Genomic DNA, 19,668 nt, shown 5'->3' with positions numbered 1-19,668 from the left:
GAGTTCACACAACTGGTAATAAATCTAGGATTCAAAGCTGGGATTCAAACCCTATCTTTTGACTCAAGATCCATTATTTTCCCTTTATTGTAGTGGAGCTTATCTGATGTTTTAAAAAGCTTCTGATCCCAGGGGCACCTGGCTGCCTCAGTCAATACAGCACACGACTCTTGATCTCAGGGCTGTGAGTCTGACCCCGATGTTGCAGGTAGAATTTACTTAATAAAAAAGTAAGAAGCTTTTGATCCTATTTCTCATCCTAATTTATAGGACTCATATGGAAGAATCCATTGAAAAATGTTAGATCAACTTTCCTGGACTGATGAGAGATTCTGATGTCTTCTTTTAACCAGCTAAATTTTCAATCCTTTTAACTACTTCTTTAAATCTTCACTCTACTTATTCATGAACTTATTTATCTATGCGTTTACATCTATGAGAACACATAACATGATGTGTTCAATTCCAAAACAGTATAATACATTCTGGATTGATACCAGTTGAGGGAACACAGAATTAAGGGGAGGAACAAATTATGAGTCAGACGATTTTGTGGCACAGTGATTTGGCATGGGCCCAGTAACACATATCTGGGTTCAGATTAGAAGTTCTAAATGTGGACCTCAGTTCCCTTAAGTGTAAAGTGGAGTCCACAATATCTATTTAACATAGTTAAGGTGAAAATTAAATAAATATATGGTGTTGGGGGGGAGTGTATAAATATATATTTATTAGTGGTTGACAGAGAAATTGATATAAAATAAGTGCACAATAAATAGAAATTTTATTATTTTGGTGGGGAAGGTTGTAAATAAGTCAAGTTTAGAAGAGGTATTAAACATGGCTTGATCCCCATTGAGGAGGCTGTGAACACCAGTAAGAAACACTAGTTTCTCAATTTCCAGATGTCAGGTCACAGTATAAGTGCTGATGCTAGTGGACTTTAGGCAATAACTCATTCAACCAAGGATGTACAAACAAGCCCAGAAGGGCATTTAAGCAATGTCCCTAAACAGAAAACAAAATTGAGAGTTTTCTCATGAATGGAGACGCTGCATATCACTTTCTAGCTACCACCTGTTCAATGTTTTATTCACCAGTTATGTGTAAGAAGCAGAGCCCATGCACAACAGATGGCAGCCTAATTCTGGCTTCTCTAAAAAGGTTTTCCTCCTACTCATAACAGCCCAAGGATATGTTGATGTGAGTGCTGCAGATGATGAATCCTCAGTACTGAATACTACTTAACAGTGTGACTCAGAGACCAACTGTGTTTCTCCTCATTGGTGATAGCCAAGCACTGAAACACGGTCTAAATTCAGAGTCTGGATCTGAAGACAATTTATGTGCAACTCATTATCCAACTCCAACAAGTTTGTGCATATATAGAAAGCATAGAAAGATGAAAAAATAATTTTGACCAGACATTAAGCCCTTGGTAGGGATCAAGGCTTTAAACAAAATAGTTGAATCTGTGGAATCAACACTGACTGGTTCAGGAAGCAGAAAACTGAGGACTACCTTTAATGTCTCTGTTTTCCTTAACCTTCCCCACGTTCAATCACAGAAGCTCACTTGCTAAACAATCCTCATGTCCATGTACTTCTCTCTGTCTCCACTGCAATCGCCCTTTTGGTCTAAACTAAACATCACCTATTTTTTGGTTTCCCTACATTTAATCTCTTCAGTGCAGTCTGAAAGATTTTTCCAACATGCAAACTTGATCTGTCACTGACCCCATTCTATTCCTGCTGCTTAAAAGCTTTAAATAGCTTCCCTTTATTTCTATGGTAAAGGTCAAAACATTTAGCATGGCCATCAAGGCACAAAGTTCTTAGTTACCACAGTGTGCTTAGTTATCAGGTTTCTTAGTTACCAACAACGGAAATTGTTTCTGGCTGATTTAAAGAGCAAAGAAATTTATTAAGAAGTATTGCCACTTGGAAGAAATTGACGCCAGCCCATCAGGCAACAAAGAAATTAATAAAAGGATGTGAGCTGCCCAGAAGGCTGAGGGCCAAGCTGAGGAAATGGATGCCACAGCTGGCACAGCCAACACCCTGGAAGCACTGCTGGAGTCATAGCCATACCTGCCAAGACACGAAGAAAATTCTTCACTACTCTGCTTCTAGCTCCAGATCCAAAAACGGGGTGGGTGCTTTTGATTGGCTGTGAATACACCTAGCCACCTGGAGCTGAGTTTCTAGAATGGGAAGCCAGCCAACCTCCGAACAACACTGCTAAAGTGGGGCGCTCCCCAAACACAAGAAGGAGGAGTCTCACATGCTGAGCAACCAAAATAAAGAAGAAAAAAGAAAGAAAGAGCATGACAACCTATGACCTAGGATTTGGCCCTTGCCTCCCCCTCCAACATCATCTCACTCCGCCTTTCTCCCTATCTCCAGCTGTGCAGTCCTTTCTTCAAACACGTCCACTCCTGGGCTCTTCCCTTTGCCTACGGTGCTCCCTTCTCCATCGACAGCTCCACACCTCACTTTTGTGCAGGCTCATGGATCAGTCCAGGTGCTGCTAGGAAAAGGACACCACAAACACGGATGAGTTCAGTGAGGGCACTATTTACAGAGACACGGTCCTGTGAAAGGAAGCCAGCCTATGCCCTGCCCTAGCAAGAGCAAGAGGCCCTATCACTCCACACCTGAAGGAGAAAAGGATGGGGGGTTATTAGAACCCAGAAGGAATGGCTGTGCCCTTCAGCAAAGAAAGAAGTCAGTCTATACTGTCAGGGAGGGAGAATAAATATTCTGACCTCACTCTACTTCCACCCTCTAACCTTCGGCTGATGCCTCTAATTGGACAAACCCAACCTGAGACCAGAGGGACAAATTGCCTGTTGATGGAGATTACAGAACTACCTCTTGGAGCACAGAGCATGACCAGAAAGATGGAAGGTACATCTGGAAAAAAATGCAGGGTGTTCAATGTCCTTTGTTTTAGGTTCCTTTCCTTAACAGTACTTACTCTATTTTTAAAGATATTACCAACTTATCTCTAATTTTAACTATATAACCATAAGTGGTTTCTAAATTTATTATTAACATTAAAAATTAGGACTAAACCACTGTTTCCCCAGGAACTAGCATAATGCCTGACATGTAGACAGGCCTCAAGAAATATTTCTTGAATTAATGAAAGTATCTTCAATATGGAATATTGTGCCTTCATCAGTCTAATTCTTGAGGCTTTCATAACTAGAATAGGGAAATCATGCCTTCCTACTTCCTTGTTAGCCAGGCTCTTTCCCAGTTTCTTCTTTGTTCACCTAGTAAAATGGCCTATAATTGTAAAATCTCTGAGATCCTGCCTAGACTGAACTAAAATTTATTTTTATTTTGACCAAACTTTCTCCCGCTATTTTTTCTAGGTAATTTATTGAGAGCTTATTCTATGGCATCTATTTAGAAAGCTACCTGCCTTTCTCAGGCTTCGTGATAAACAGAAAGTTTAAAGCACAATGCACAGCACACATTTCAGCTCAAACCTTTTGCCTTTGTGCTGTATTAAAATATGCCTTGAAACAGGGATAATGCCATATGATGAATAACATATGGTACATGACCATCCCTATTCATATATGGAAAATATGCTAATGATATCCTGTACAAGAAGTAAAAGTGGAACCAGATTTACTTTTCCTATATATGTTTATCTGGATTAAACATCTGAAAATACTGATTTCTAATGCCACGGGGGGAGTTATTTGGAGACTGAGCAGAGATGGCTGGTGTGCAAGGCCAGTTACAAAATAATCCACTGGAGGGAGATAGGAGTAATCCATGATCTGGCTGGTCAGAGAAAAAGTAATGTTAAGGGCTAAGAAGAGATGTTTAGGGAACACCAAGAGAGGTTCCCCAGGTCAGAAGAACTCACACCTACTAGATGTGGGAAACAGACTCATCTTCCCCCAGATATTACTTTCACTAGCACATCATCTTGTTTTTACTGGCCAGAGCTTTATCAGGCCCAATGCCCACCCCCTTTTTAAAAAAATTTTTTTAATGTTTCTTTTTATTTTTGAGAAAAAGAGAGAGAGACAGAGCACAAGCAGGGGAGGGGCAGAGAGAGAGGGAGACACTGAATCTGAAGCAGGCTCCAGGCTTCAAGGTGCCAGCACAGAGCCCGATGTGGGGCTTGAACCACAAACTGTGAGATCATGACCTGAGCTGAAGTCTGACACTTAACTGACTGAACCACCCAGGTGCCCTCAATGCCCTCTTTGTGTAACAAACATTTAATAATGCCTCCTCTGCTAGCCTGAAATGAAATTCATAGATAATATAATTTACACAAAACATTTTTAAAACCAGTGTAATGACCTAATTATAAAATAAAAGATAAATAAAGTACACTTACAATAAAATAATGTATAACTCAGAATGTAAATTCTTAGGCACTCAGATTCTGCCTATGGGTAGAATCATTGTGAATGCAACAACCACAAATGCATATCATGTTGTACTGGAGACTCAAACACCATGAACAGTGTTATTGTCAGAGACACGCATTTTCAAAATAGTGAGTATCTCTTGCATTCCCCAGAAAACAGTGTGCAATCTTTTCTTGTACGTACATAATATGTACATTCCAGGACAATTCCGTGATCTTAAAAATATGTAAAAACTACATAAAACTTCATATAAAATGGTGTTGGGTTCTAGGCAAAGAAAATTGTAAGTTTTACACCTACATGAAAGTCCTGTAGGATGTTCAAAAGTCTCTTTCAATTCAAAAAACACATTTTTTGATGTATGGGCTTGTCTTGTACATTGCAGAACATTTCTGGCCCCAGCCCACTAAATACCAGCACATCCTCCAATCATTTTAACAGGCCAAAACAGGTCAACAAATTTTCAAGATGTCCCAAGGGTGTATAGTGTCTCCTCTATTGAGAACTGGAGGACTCAGTAATCAGTTTTCTGACTATGATAGAATCACTGTGATGCTATCAGCATGTGACATTCTAAACCTTCCTTTGGCTGGTACAATTCTTTCCAGCAGGCCCAGAAACAATATCCTTCTACCTTAAGAAGAAGGAAAAAAAAAAAAAAAAAAAAGCTTATGAGAAGGATACTGGAGCAGCTCACTCAATTGGAGAAGGAGCTGAACAAGAAAGCCTCAGTGTATCACTTAGGATTAAGTTCCACTAAACATGATAGAAAACAGTGGCTTAATGAAAACAGAATTTTAATTCTCTCTCACATAACCTGAGCCTGAAGGCAAAATGTCCAGAATTTGTATAGCAGCCCTGCTATATACCATGAAGTTCCCTGGAACCCAGGCTCATTGGACCATTCTTAACATGAGTCCCTTGTCCTCATAGTCCAAGATGATAGCAGACCACAAGAAAGGATAAAGAACCAGGAAAATCCCAATTATCTCCTTAGGAAGGTTCTCAGAAGCTTCCACAAGACAATTCTACTTATACTTCATTGCCCAAAACTTAGTCACAGGGCCATGCCTAGCTTTAGGAAGGCTGAAAGGTATTTATTCTGGGCATTCATAAGACTAGCTGAAAATTCTATTACTAAAGAAGAGAAAAGAACAGATATTGGATGACAAAGTAACAATCAGTACCCTGCTTGCAGGGGGAAGGAATCAAGGCAGCTCTGGGGTTCCAGCTGACAGCATTGTATGTGCATATTCAATGTTGGCAGCAGCAGAGATTTATGACCATGTTGCACTGTAATCCAGGGGTGTTCTTGGCTGTTTAGCTTTCCTTGATGTGGTGGGCTGAATAATGGCTCCTGAAAATCTACCTCGTATTCCCTGGAAACTGTGAATACATTACCTTACATGGTAGAAGGAACTTTGAAGATGTAATCAAATCAAGGTTCTTGAGATGCGGAGATTATCCAGGACTATCTGAATGGGTGTACTGTAATCACAAGAGTATAGAAAGGAGGCAGGAGATCAGAGAGAAAAAATGTGTCAACAAAACCAGGAGACTGTAGGGAAACAAGGAGGGAGCAGCCTCTAGAAGCTGAAAAGAGGTAAGGAAACAGATTTTTCCCTGAAGCCTCCAGAAGGAGCAGATCTTGATTTTACACTTCTGACATCCAGAACTATAATAAAATAAATGTGTGTTGTTTTAAACTACTACATTTGTAGTAATTTGCTACAGCAACAGTGGTAAACTAATACACTGGTAACTGATTATTTTCCAAACCTGATTCTAAAACCATCTCATAAAATTTCATGAATCACCTAGTTTACTGCTATCAAATCCCTTTCTTACTGAGGCAGAGCTAGTTTCCAGGCTAGCACAATCATGTGCCATCCCTCCAGGGGTTACCCATAAAATAAAATAAAATTAAATTAATTAAATTAAATTAAATTAAAACTCAGCACCATCAGCAATATTTGGTCTCTATTTGCCCCTGCTAGGGAGTCATGTTCTCATGATAGTAAAACCAATTTTCCAGATTAGATCACATGCCCATTCCTGTGGTCAGGGGCTGAGGTCCTGTGACTGGCAGCCCCACCAGAATCACATGGATTAGAGAAAGGGCAGTTTGCTCAAAGTAATAAAGCAAGTATTTTTACCAGGGGAGGGAAGAAAATAATGCTGGCCAATCAAAACCAACACATTTTTATTAATTTAATATTTCACAGACACAAAAGACATCTCCATATCCATGAGCCAGATTGTCAACATCAAAAACCAGTAAGGGACTTCCAATTAAATATGGCAGATAAACTAGATGTGTTTGTCTCCTTTTTTTAATTTTGGAAATCCCACCAAAAAAAAAAAAAATGGTACAAACCTCAGGGGCAGATAGGAAATGAACATCAGCAGAGGAAAAACAACACATTTTTGAAAGCTAGGAAACAGATGGAAGAATGGTAACAGATATTGCCGAGCAAAAGAAGCTAAACCCTAAATAAGCAAAGAGGTGGATACCAAGAAGCAGGCAGCCAATTTGCCCTGCAGACATTCAGAAAGGTTAAGGACTTAGAAACATGAGTATTTCCTGTGCATAAAAAGAAGCATTTCATGTCTCATTATTAAATATGTGGATAGAGAATTTAATAAAATTCTGTCTTGTAACTAAAATATATTTGAACAAATAAATTAGTATACCCAACTTACCTCTGGAGAATATTGTTAGATTATTAAAATATAAGTAGATAACCAATGACTACAAGATATTTGAGGAAAACCTCCAACATCAACAATAAAGCCCAGAGGCAACAAAGATAACACAAAGAACAAAACAAATCTTTATTAAAAATTATAATTGATATCATCAGAGAGATAAAAGGTATTATATTCATTAAACAAGAGGAGGACAGTTGTTTTAAAACAGGAATAATCAGAACAAGAAAAATAAAATTAAATGGAAATTAATGGAAATTAAAAATATGGTCTTGAAATAAAAACAGTCAAAAGAAGTGTTAGAAGATAAAAGCAAAGAAATCTAGAAAAGTAAATCAAAAGATAAAAAAATAAGGGGAGGGGAAAAATAAGATGCTTATAGGATCTTTCCAGAATGTCCAACATCAGATTGATAGGATTTTTGGAAAGAGAAAATGGAGGAAAAAACTGATGGGAAAAAATCATTAAATAAATCAAACAAAAAAATATCCCAGAGCTGAAAAACATGAAATTTAGCCATGCAATTTCAGATAAAAAGTCCACTAACTACCCAGCCCAATGAATAAAAAAAGACTTACATCGAATTACAGAATAAAATTTCAGGATGCTAGGAATACATTTAATGGAGCGCCTGAGTGGCTAGTCAGTTAAGCATCTGACTTCAGCTCAGGGCATGATCTTGCAGTTTGTGAGATCGAGGCCCACATCAGGCTCTGCATTGATCTAGCAAAGCCTGCTTGGGGTTCTCTTGCTCCCTTTCTCTCTGCCCCTCCCCCACTCTCTGTCTCACTCTCTAAATAAATAAATAAATAAATAAATAAATAAATAAACTTTAAAAAAGTTAAAACTTCTAGAGGGTTGGGGGAGGGGGTAATCACAGAAAAAGGATCAGGAATCAGAATAGGCATCAAACTTCTTGACAACAATGGAGCTCAGAAAACAACAAGGGGATTCGTCTCCAGTTCTGAGAGGAAGTTATTTTCATCCTAGAATTCTATTCCTATGCTTAAGTAACAATCAACTATGAGGGTAAATATCCAAAGATGCCCATGCACTCTTTCTTAGGAAGCTATTGAAGGATGGGTCCCAGCAAAATGAGGGACCTGACCAAAAAATATATATACATATATGGAAGCTAGGAAACATAGAATGTCACACATAAAACTAGTAAAGATGGTCAGTTCTGGGATGACAATCCAGGCATCAACCAGTCCAGATAAGAGCAAGAGGACAGAAATAATCGATAGATTATCTGAAATGTTAAATGTAGTATTGATAAGCATCTGAAAACCTAATGAAACATTTGGTAAGATTGACAGAAAACTGATAAAATGAAAGACCAGCCAATTCTTAACTCTAAAGAAAAGTTGTACAATGAAGGAAAAGTAGTCAAATATACTTACTTGGCTTACCAATGACCAACACTTAACATAATAATGTAAATATTAAATATTGAATTAGCTAGACATTAGATTAGATGATATTAAGAGGATAGGGGAAGGGAAGTATATGTGTGTGGAGTTAATAGACAAAGCCTAAAATTTATAAACCAAGAAATAGCAGTATAGCTATAGGCATAATATAATCAGGAAAACTGCCAAAGAATTCAAAGCTTCAGCTGTGGAGAGGGAGAAAGCACTGCTTTTTTTTTTTTTTTAAATATATATAAGCTTTGTAGTATTATTTAATATTTTGTCTAAACTTAATTTTAAAAAATTTATACTGCGGCCACCTGGAAGCCTCAGTTGTTGGAACATGCAACTCTTGATCTCGGGGTTGTGAGTTCAAGCCCCATGTTGGATTTAGATATTATTTTAAAATAAAATCTAAAAACATAAAAAATAAAATAAAATCTTAAAAAAAATTTTATACTGTATCCCTCCAAAGAAAAGAACCAATGAGAATAAATCCACAGATTATTCATGTGTTAGCTTGTATTGGGCATTAATGCCAACACCCTGTCTGGTTCAAATTCTCTTCAGATTTCAACATTTGCTGAATTTAGAAAAAGCTCATTGCTCCATATGCCCTGTCTCCTTCAAAGATCAGTATTTGAATTTCTAAAGAATTACTCACAGTGGGTAAAACGTTCTCTCTTATTTCCTGTATGTGATCAGTGAATATCCCAAAGCATGCCGTATTTTATAACATTTGTTTTCTGAATATTCATTTATTCTCCATATTAACAACTACCCCTCTGTTTGGCATTTGATAACCAAATGAAAAGCCTCTCTTGCTCTGCTCTGCCTTGACTTGACTCTCCCTCAGTCCCCTCAAAGACTTTGACTCCATTATGTCATTCAGGGCCTTCTCTGCTCTCTCTCTCTCTCTCTCTCTCTCTCTCTGTTTTTTTTTAGTCTCTGTGCTGACAGCAGAGATCCTGATGTGGGGCACCAACTCACAAACCACAAGATCATGACCTGAGCCAAAGTTGGACATTTAACCAAGTGAGACACTCAGGAGGTGCTCCCCTAACTCCTAATTTATGTAAGTAATTCCTATGTTTCACCTTCTAAATTGCCAAAGTGTTCCATAAATAACAGTATTGTCGATATTTTTGCAAACAACAAATACATATGCATTACAGTAAAGAAGTTTATAAATTCAGAACCTATTAACAATCTAGAGTCAATATACTTTTAGCATAATAAAATGTACTTTCCTGATAGAACAAAATCTGTCAGTGACTGTGTAACAGTAAACAATGATCTCACAATTGAATTAATCAAACATAGGTTTAATATTCATTTCTTTTTTAAAAAACAATATTCATGGGGCACCTGGGTGGCTCAGTTGGTTAAGTATCCAATTTCAGCTCAGGTCATGATCTCGTGGTTCACGAGTTCAAGCCCTGCGTGTGGCTCTGTGCTGACAGCTCAGAGCCTGGAGTCTGCTTCAGATTCTGTGTCTGCCTCTCTCTGCCCCTCCCCTACTCTCTATCTCTCTCTCCCCAAAATAAATAAACATTAAAATTTTTTTAATAAAAAAATATTCATTTCTATATATGGGCATTTTCTCCTCAAAGTGTTTCTGACAGGTTCTGCCATACTGAGAATAACTTATATACCAAAGCCTCTGAGAAACTGGAAAGGGACATATTCAATAAAATTCAGTATTTACGTTAAAGACTCCCTTTAGCTAATTAGTGATTTTAGGAAAGCATTAGAGGGGCAAATAAAATGTTCTCCATCCATGATTCTTCATTCATGATTATGACTCAGTCAAAAATAAACTCTGGTACTTGTATGGATTTCTAGCTGGGAAAAAAATGAGATGCATAGCTGGAAAACAAAATGTGAAAACAGTAAGAAAAATTTCATAACTGGGCACCTGGTGACTCAGTTGGCTAAGTGGCTGACCTACCTTGGCTCAGGTCATGATCTCGTGGGTTCGTGAGTTCCAGTCCCTCATCGGGCTGTGTGCTGACAGCTTGGAACCTGGAACCTGCTTCGGATCCTGTGTCTCCCATTCTCTCTGCCCCTCCCCCACTCTGTCTCTCTTTTGTTTCTCAAAAATAAATAAACGTTAAAAAAATTATTTTTAAATCCATCACCAGGAAACCCCAAGGGGCTAGTCAGTGTACTTTATGGTTCAAGTCGAAATTCATATATCCTTCCCAGGCACCCATATACTTGGGGGTGGGGGAACACACTAGAAACCTATTTTGCCTGACTTGGATAATAGCTGTCATTTCCATTTAATTTTAATTCAATTTAAAATTAATTTTAATTTAATTTTAAGGGTGATTTTGGTAAATTACTTGTCATACACCATTCTCTTGTTTTCTTTTTTTTAATGTTTATTTATTTTTGACAGAGAGAGAGAGAAAGAGCAAGCACAAATGAGGGGGAGGCAGAGAGGGAAGGAGACACAGAACCCTAAGCAGGCTCCAGGCTCCAAGCTGTCAGCACAGAGCCTAATGTAGGCTCATGAACCATGAGATCATGATCTGAGCCCAAGTCAGACACTTAACCGACTGAGCCATGCAGGCTCCCTTGTTTTCTTAATGCAGGAATCAACAGATGATAGAGCAGAATAGACCAGATAAGCAGAAATGCTTTTTGGGAAAAAGAATACATAACTTGAAATCAGAAACTGTCCCAGAAAATCCAGAACATGTCACTGAAATATGCACCATTATAAACACAGGGAAAGACACCATTTAGTCTAAGAATACAAGGTTCCATTTAAAGCTCATTTAGCCATCTAGAATTCAACTTCATTTTCTAGGCAAAAAAAATTTTTTAAGAGAAATAGAAATGTATGTAGTACAGGTAATTATGCTTCTATTATCCGCAACAAACATGTGCTCTTGCTAATGGATGCAGTCTAACCTAAATTTGTCTACTGATGTCGACAAACCTGTGGAAAGAATGTATGCTTTTTTTTTCAATTGTATCCTTGACCATGGACAAAGAAGTCAGAAGCATTGCCTGTGTTACCAGGCCATGAGTGGTGATGTCCTCTAAGTTGCCTATCAGATCAACAGAAGACTAGTTCCACCAGCAGCTTGCCTGGTTCCACTCTCTAATTAAATACACTATTTCTTTTCAAAGCAGGGCCTCATTCTGTGGTCAGGCTCCTGAAAGAGGGCCAGCTCTTTTCCCTGTTCCCTGAAGAACTTTCTCAGATGAATACCTCTCTTGAAGTCAGTTGCATTAATCCAAAAAGAGTACACATTTTGGAATCAGAGGGATCTGAATTCAGATTATTTGCTTAACTTCTCTGGACCTCTGTTCCTATATATATAAAATGACAGAAATAAGAATATCTACACTTTACATATGGGGGTACTATACCTGAGGGTACTATATCTACATTAAAAGCCTGTGTGTTTATCACAAGACATGTTATAAAATCATATTTAATTTTAGTTTGTGCCCACTCTTTTTCTACTTGACTTCAGAATTAGACTCATGTCTGGAACACTTAAAAGCTCTTGCTCTCTCCACCAGACTAGACCTCTGGGTGCATATAATTTGTTGAACAACAGATATGCTTAACATATCTTGGGCTATTATGTAATATATGTAGGAAAAGAATGGCTAAAAGAATAGGTTTTGGAGTCAGATAGACCTGAGTTCAAATTCAGCCTCCACCAGAACGATAAACGTATGTCCTTGAGGAGGTCAGTTAATCTCCCTGAGCCTCTATTTTTCTTTTATAAAATAGAATAGTACATTTTCAACCTACCTAGCAAATATTTTGAGGTATTGAAATTGGATAATATATATCAAAATTCTTTATAAACAATAGAATGTTCTGCAAAACAATAGAATGTGATTGCTTTATTATCATCATTGTTATTATAAATAATACTTAATTTTTACAATTTCTGACAGATGATTTAGAAAAAAGAAATTATCTCATTCAAGAAAAGCTAGTTATAGCACAGTCAGCTCTTTCCTATACTGCAGAAAAGATAAATTTAATAAATATTTAAGTAAAGAATACTAGTCCAAGAGTTAGAATACAGCTTCTAGTCTACATGCAAACACTGACAATTTCTTGGACAAATCTTCCCAATTTATTTAGCTTGGTTTTCTTATCTCAAAATAATTCCTACCTCACTATGAGGACAAATATAGAAAAACAATGGGAGAGTAGCCAAATCCTTTAAACAAGCCTCCTGTATTCAGATGAGTTTTTTGTTCCTTCCTTCTTTAGGTAAGTGGTTGTGAGCTATCGTCTGACCTTGGTTATACACCTTGTTTTATGAGCAAGACTGCTATCTTATACAATCATCAGAGATTTATAGATGTGGTCCAGTTAACCAAGGAGATCTTTAAGGAATACTGGAGGATCTCAGTTTCACTCTTTAACTAGAGCATGGTTAACAAATACTGGTATGTTAGAAAGACTGTTGAGGGGCGCCTGGCTGGCTCAGTTGGTTAAGCATCCAACTCTTGATTTCGGCTCAGGTCATGATCTCACGGTAGTGAGATGGAACCCTGCGTTGGGCTCTGTACTGGCAGCTCAGAGCCTGCTTGAGATTCTCTCTCTCCCACTCTCTCTCTCTGCCCCTCCCCCTACCACACACGTGGATGTTCTCTAAATAAACAAATAAACAAACAAACATTGAAACAAAAGAAGACTGGGACACCTAGGTGGCTCAGGCGGTTAAGGGTCCTACTTTGGCTCAGGTCACATTCTCAAGATCAGTGGGTTCCAGTTCCATGTCAGACTCTGTGCTGACAGCTCAGAGCCTGAAGCCTGCTTCGATTCTGTGTCTCCCTCCCTCTGACTATCCCCCATTCGTGCTCTCTCTCTCTCTCTCTCTCTCTCTCTCAAGAATAAACATTTAAAAAAGAAGAAGAAGAAGACTATTCAAACCACAACCAGGTAAAAATCTAAAAACTATGCAGAATAAGAGAAACAGAACATTCAAGAAATCTAAGATTAGTCAGAATCTCACAGAATCTCAGCAGAATCTCATAAGAACTTCAAACTTCCTTTTCAGACCCAGGAAATTTTCTTTAAGAGAAAAAGTTAGATGGGGAACTTGGCTGGTGAGGTTGATAGAGCATGCAACTCTTAATCTCAGGATCATGAGTTTGAGCCCTATGTGGAGACTACTTAAAACTTAAAAAAATATATTAAAAGAAAAAGTTAAAAATGCATTATTGGCAAGAATCAGAAAGAAGCAAAGGAAGAATCTTCCCCCTTTTTTTCTGTATTAAAACATGTCTCACTTAGAAACTATGTGGCTATTATGCCATATTTAAGTGGGAAGCTCAATGAAAAAAAGCTGTATTTTACATCTCAGTACAAGTAATACTGTTTCCAGAATAACTCCTCTGACTTCACTATAGGCAGATGTCTGAGAAACGTTTTGAACCTTTACCAGCTCCAGGTTATGACATGTACTCAGCAGCTGTCCCTTCATCATACAGGAAACTCCCCTTTCTCAGAACTCTACCTGAGCTACAAGCCAGGACCTAGGGCCTGGGGTCTGAGTTACTGTTAGGGCTTCTCTACCGACTAGATCCTCTACCCAGAGCCTGGGCCAGTATTATCATCAAGTTTCCTGACAGTAAATCACTTTCATCTCTTTCTTGAAATGAGATTTAACAAAAGACCAAGAACACCTGTGCCCTCTCCCAATGAAAATAGATTTTAATTAGTCACAGCCAAATCAAGAGCAGAAACCACAGAGTAATTTAAATAGGGGAAGTTTAATATAAAGAATTACTGAGCAATGATAGGAGGGTAACTATAAAGATGGAATGAGAGCTGTGAGGGGAAATGAAGAACTAAGGGAAAGAACCATAAAGAGAAAAGTGTGGGGGCGCCTGGGTGGCTCAGTCGGTTAAATGTCCAACTCTTGGTTTCGGCTCAGGTCATGATTTTGCTGTTCGTGGGTTCAAGCCCTATGTTGGGCTCTGTGCTGGCAGTGCAGAGCCTACTTGGGATTCTCTCTGTCCATCTCTCTCTCTGCCCCTCCTGTGCTCTCTCTCTCTCTCAAAATTAAGTAAATAAACACTTAAAAAACACAAGAAAACAAGAAAAACTTGAAGGAGGTCAAACTTCAAAGCTCATTAAAGAAGGTGTGATCACAGCCCACTTGATGGCAGAGAATTTGCCTAGGCCAGGGATGGCCCAGAGAGGTGCCAGGAAAGCAGAAACAACCCTCTGGACACAGGTCAGCCAGAGCTGGTGGGCAGGTTGGGCATGCAGAGGGAAACAGGTAGAGAGAGAGGCAGAGTACAGAGGGTCACTGCAGGTGTGAGTCCTGGAATGCATGGTGTCCATGGCAGGACAGTCATGGGACACAGGTGAGGTAAAGCTAATGGGGAATGAGGGAGACATGCAAAGAGTGAGATGAGCTTCCACTGTGGGCAATGCTGGGGTTGGGACCTGCAGAGGCTTCCACCTCTGCATAGAGTTTGAACCAGAGTAGTTCTGAGCCACTGAATAGGACAAGGCTGAACATCCAGTTCATTAGACAGCCATCCTGATGGGGCCCCGGCATGCCCATGCAGAGCAGCGACCCCAGCTGAGTTGAAAGCTGTGCTGTCTGCTGCTTCCAGCCATACTGCTGCTGTTTAAGACAAGATCTGAAGAAGTCACATAGCAAAAGTTACACCCTACAGGCACTTAGCACTGGACCGAGCAGTGAAAAAGGAAGCATCCTCTCAATAAGCCTAAGAAGCCATCAGAACCAAGAAGAAAAACCTTGTTCTCCTTCAGTGTCTCTCTCTCCAGCACCCTCTACCAATAAAACATTGTGACAGCTGCCAAAGGAAAAAATATTTAAAGGGCCCAGACCCATTTTAATGGATTAGTCCATGAAGGGAACCGAGAAGCAATAAATTGATAATCAGCACGTTCTCTTGCTGAAGACCTCCAGTCTTCAGATGCCCAAGTTAATTACTCTATCTGATGTCAGATAATTACTGTATCTGACAGTCAGATGCCCAAGCTAATTATCCTATCTGCTGTCACCTAGAATTTATCTTGTCCCCGTGTGCCACCTGCTTCCATCAGCTTCCCAATAACTCTCATCTCACCCATCCCTATGGGCACTTAACAGGGGATCTCTCAGAAATAGCTCTACTGTCTCATAATTGTGAACTAGTGGAGCCCTCTGGAACCAGTGGAAGATACAGTATTGCATAGCTCCTTAAAGGAATCTGATAGCACATTCAAAAGTTGAATTAGAGGGGTGCCTGGGTGGCTCAGTCAGTTAAGCATCTGACTTCGGTTCAGGTCATAATCTTGTGGTTTGTGGGTTTTAGCCCCACATCAGGCTATGTGCTGACAGCTCAGAGACTGGAGCCTGCTTCAGATTCTGTGTGTCCCTCTCTCTCTGCCTCTCCCCCACTCATGCTCTGTCTCTCAAAAATAATAAACGTTGAAAAAAAGTTGAATTAGAAATTAGACTATTTTAACTATGAATAGCAATTGTAAATAATGTGATTTTCATGGTCTACAAATTGTTTTAAGTTTCTTTGAAACATTTTTGAAGATGAGGAAGAAAACTTTTCATATTAACACAATAAAATCATTCTACTATTTAAAAAAGAAACTAGGCAATTTTTAGAGTTATAGGATTGTTCTACAGGGCACTGGGGTAGTATACACATAATTGCATTTTTCAAAACACATAGAGCTATATATTACAAAGAAGGAACTTTAATGTATGCAAATTTTTAAAAAATCAGCTGGGATATTAGAAGATCCTAGAATGGAATGCAGAATGTGAAAAATGAATCTAACTATATGCATGACATAACCTTTCTGAAAGGGGTGGGGAAGGAGCTGACCTAAAATAACTGGAAAGTGGTATCATGACTGGAAACAATAAAGCTAAAGATAAAACATAAAGGTAAAAAGAATTGTATATAAATACTGTAGTCTAAAAATTGGTTTCTTACAGGGATACAGGTTAATAATTCTAAAAGTACCTCACATCTATACTAGGGCGGGAAAAAACAATTTTAAAAAATTGATAATAGGAGGCAGGTTCTTCACAGTTAAAGGAAAAAGTTACAAATAAACAAGGGGAGAAGCTAGAATAAATACTGTAATACCAACTTAGAGCTGCAGACATCAGTACGAGCTCATGTTTCATTTAACATACAATGGATAGAGGGTAGATAGGTATAGATATGTGTATATACATAGGAATACATGCATACATTCCCTCACTGTGTCCACTGAGAAAGACTAAAAGCAGGGTCTTCCTTTCCCACCAACAGCAATGAGCACACCTGTGTCCAGATCTTGGTTTCTTTCTTTTTTTTTAACTTTTTTTTTTTTAACCTTTATTTATTTTTGAGACAGAGAGAGACAGAGCATGAACGGGGGAGGGTCAGAGAGAGGGAGACACAGAATCTGAAACAGGCTCCACGCTCTGAGCTGTCAGCACAGAGCCCGACGCGGGGCTTGAACTCACGGACCGCGAGATCATGACCTGAGCCGAAGTCGGACGCTTAACCGACTGAGCCACCCAGGCGCCCGCAGATCTTGATTTCTAAAAACCATTCTCCAGTAGAAGGAACCAGAGCTACTTGGAGAGATGGCGGATTCTAGGGCTCAAGCAAGGAAAATACAAGATGAGCTTGGAGAAAATTAAGTATAGTGCCAGAAAGTGAGGAAGCGCTCAAATAACAAAAGTGACACATAAGCCATTCTGAAAGAGCTCCTAAAAGCCAAAGCTGGAAAATTTTGAACAAGAGTATGATTTGGAGTTGTGAAGATGAATTTTTAAAAAATATATATTATTACAAGAGTGGAAAGTGGCTGTTTCTTGGGGAGTAAGAAGCAGGAGAAAGGCAGAAACTGTTGTTTTTTGTCAAATGCCTTGGAAGATAATTTGATGCTTTAAACCACATCCATATTGGCTTACATAGCTTTGAAAGGAAAAAAAACACGCATAAAAAATAAGAAGAATGTGGGGCTAACAAAGGAGGATTTTGACAAGAGAGGGTTTGTTTAGTTGGTTGGTTTGGTTTCTCTGCTTTATTAAAATGAAAGACAGTAGTTTATGTGTGGATAGAAAACCAATAGAGGGAAAGGATAAAACTATGGGGATAAAAAGAAACAATTTAGGAGCACCTGGGAGGCTCAGTCAGTTAAGTGTCCGCCTCTTGGTTTCAGCTCAAGTCATGATCTCCCAGGTTTATGAACATTGGGCTCTGTGCTAACAGAAGGGAGCCTGCTTGGGATTCTCTCTCCCTCTCTCTCCACCCCTCCCTTTCTCGAATGTGAATGTTCTTTCTCTCTCTCAAAATAAATAAATAAAGTTAGGGGGGAAAATTTATAAAGGCAAATATCTGAGGAGGCAAGGCAATCTTGTAATTTGTTGGGAAGATTTACAAAGGACCAAGGACAGCACTAAATTCACTATTTCTAACCTACCTCGGGACAGAGGTCAACCCATCTGTAATCTCCAAAAACCTCTGTCCTGGTCCCCTCTTGTTTCTTGAGCCCTGAGTTGCACCCACCCTTGCCTGGTGTGGGGTGCTCTCTCATAAATTGCAAAGGTGCACTCAACTGTCAATTTCAAGTCTGTCACTTCCTTTTCTAAGTGTCAATTTACAAGTGGCAACGATTTGGCAGATTTAGGCACTGAAGTCCCCTAAATAAACACAATACATGTGAATGTACTTAATGCCACTGAAACTATACACTTAAAAGTGGTTGTGATTGGGGGGCCCTGGCTGGCTCATTTGGTAGATTATGCGACTCTTGATCTCAGGGTTGTGAGTTTGAACCCCATATTGGCTGTGGAGATTACTTAAATAAATATTTTTTAAAAATGGCTGTGATGGTAAATTTTATGTTATATAGTTCTACTATAATAAAAACATTTTTTTAAGTAGTATACAAAATTAGGGAGAGTCATCTCCAAATCCATAATGCTGCATTTATCAGATTATGTTGAATGATGGAGTAAAGCCCAAAGTTAAAATGTTTAGAAAGTGATGGGAGAGCAATTTTACCTTCACATGTAACCATGGAACTAGCCTTGGTTTGGAGAAAGAATTCACTTCCCATATCACATGGGCAATTTTGTCTTCCTAGCAACTGAAGAGTTTTCTTTCAGAATTATGACTCAACTCTTTGGAGGAAAGTTCCTTATCACAATATGGTAGCCGAGGTATTTCCACTAACTGGAATACTCATGACATATTTAATACATTAAAACCTTTTTTAAAAAAATCCATTTCACATTTAAAAAATTTGTTCTAAACTTCAGAAATAATTTTAAAAGGGCACATACTGCCAAAGACTACTTTTAATTATAGTAATAAGCAAGGAATTAATAGGGGGTATTCAGTCAAATGGAAGAAAATGCTTCCACTTGGCCTTACTTCCACATTTCATTCCTCACTAAGCCCAAACTATATTCTAATACAATACAATCAGTTTACTCATGACAAGGTAATAATTAATTTGTAGTCCTAGCAAAATGGGTCTGGTGATTTTTTTTTGACTTGTACCTCCTTTGGTTGAGAACATTGCATTAAATAACTGTATGGCAAATAAAATGACTTGGCAGGCCCACACAGCGAAGGAAGTATTTTCAATAGCAAGTTGCCTTTATATGGGCATATTTCTACATTCTAAAATAATGTCTCCATTATCTTGGTTAGAGTTAAACTCTTTAAATCTATAAGAAATATGTGATGAAGGAGTGTGTGTGATGATTCACAGATCTGAAATAACACCTACTCTCCTTTGGTTCTGGCACAAAATGTGTCAGTGAAGCCTGCAATTAAGAAAATTATCTTGGCCTGTCTTGCCACAGGGATGGTGACATCAATACACACACAACCAGAACACAAATGTGTTAGAAAGAATGAGTTTAGAAAACAATTCTACCCCAGCACTGCTTGGTGCCTTGGTGCCTTTGCAATGTCCTCCAGATCTTTGTCATTAATAATAACACTAATAATATCGACTGAATACTGTCATATTGCTTTTTTTTTTTTTGTCTTCACAACATATTGTTTCTTTTAGTCTTTCTTTAGTCTTCTGTTCATCTTCTACCTATTTAGGAGATGGTACCATTATGGCTCCTATTTTACAGATTAAGAGGTTGAATA

The 19,668-nt window shown here is 38.6% G+C and overlaps 1 protein-coding gene across 6 annotated transcripts in view; it reads right to left on the bottom strand.

Moving 5' to 3' along the window:
* ACYP2 (acylphosphatase 2) overlaps positions 1-19,668 on the bottom strand; it is a 277,959-nt gene that overhangs the window by 211,633 nt on the left and 46,658 nt on the right. The window lies entirely within an intron of this gene.

This window comes from Panthera tigris, chromosome A3 (assembly GCF_018350195.1).
Source record: "Panthera tigris isolate Pti1 chromosome A3, P.tigris_Pti1_mat1.1, whole genome shotgun sequence".
Taxonomy (NCBI): Eukaryota; Metazoa; Chordata; class Mammalia; order Carnivora; family Felidae; genus Panthera; species Panthera tigris.
This window is presented reverse-complemented; position numbering and strand designations above follow the sequence as displayed.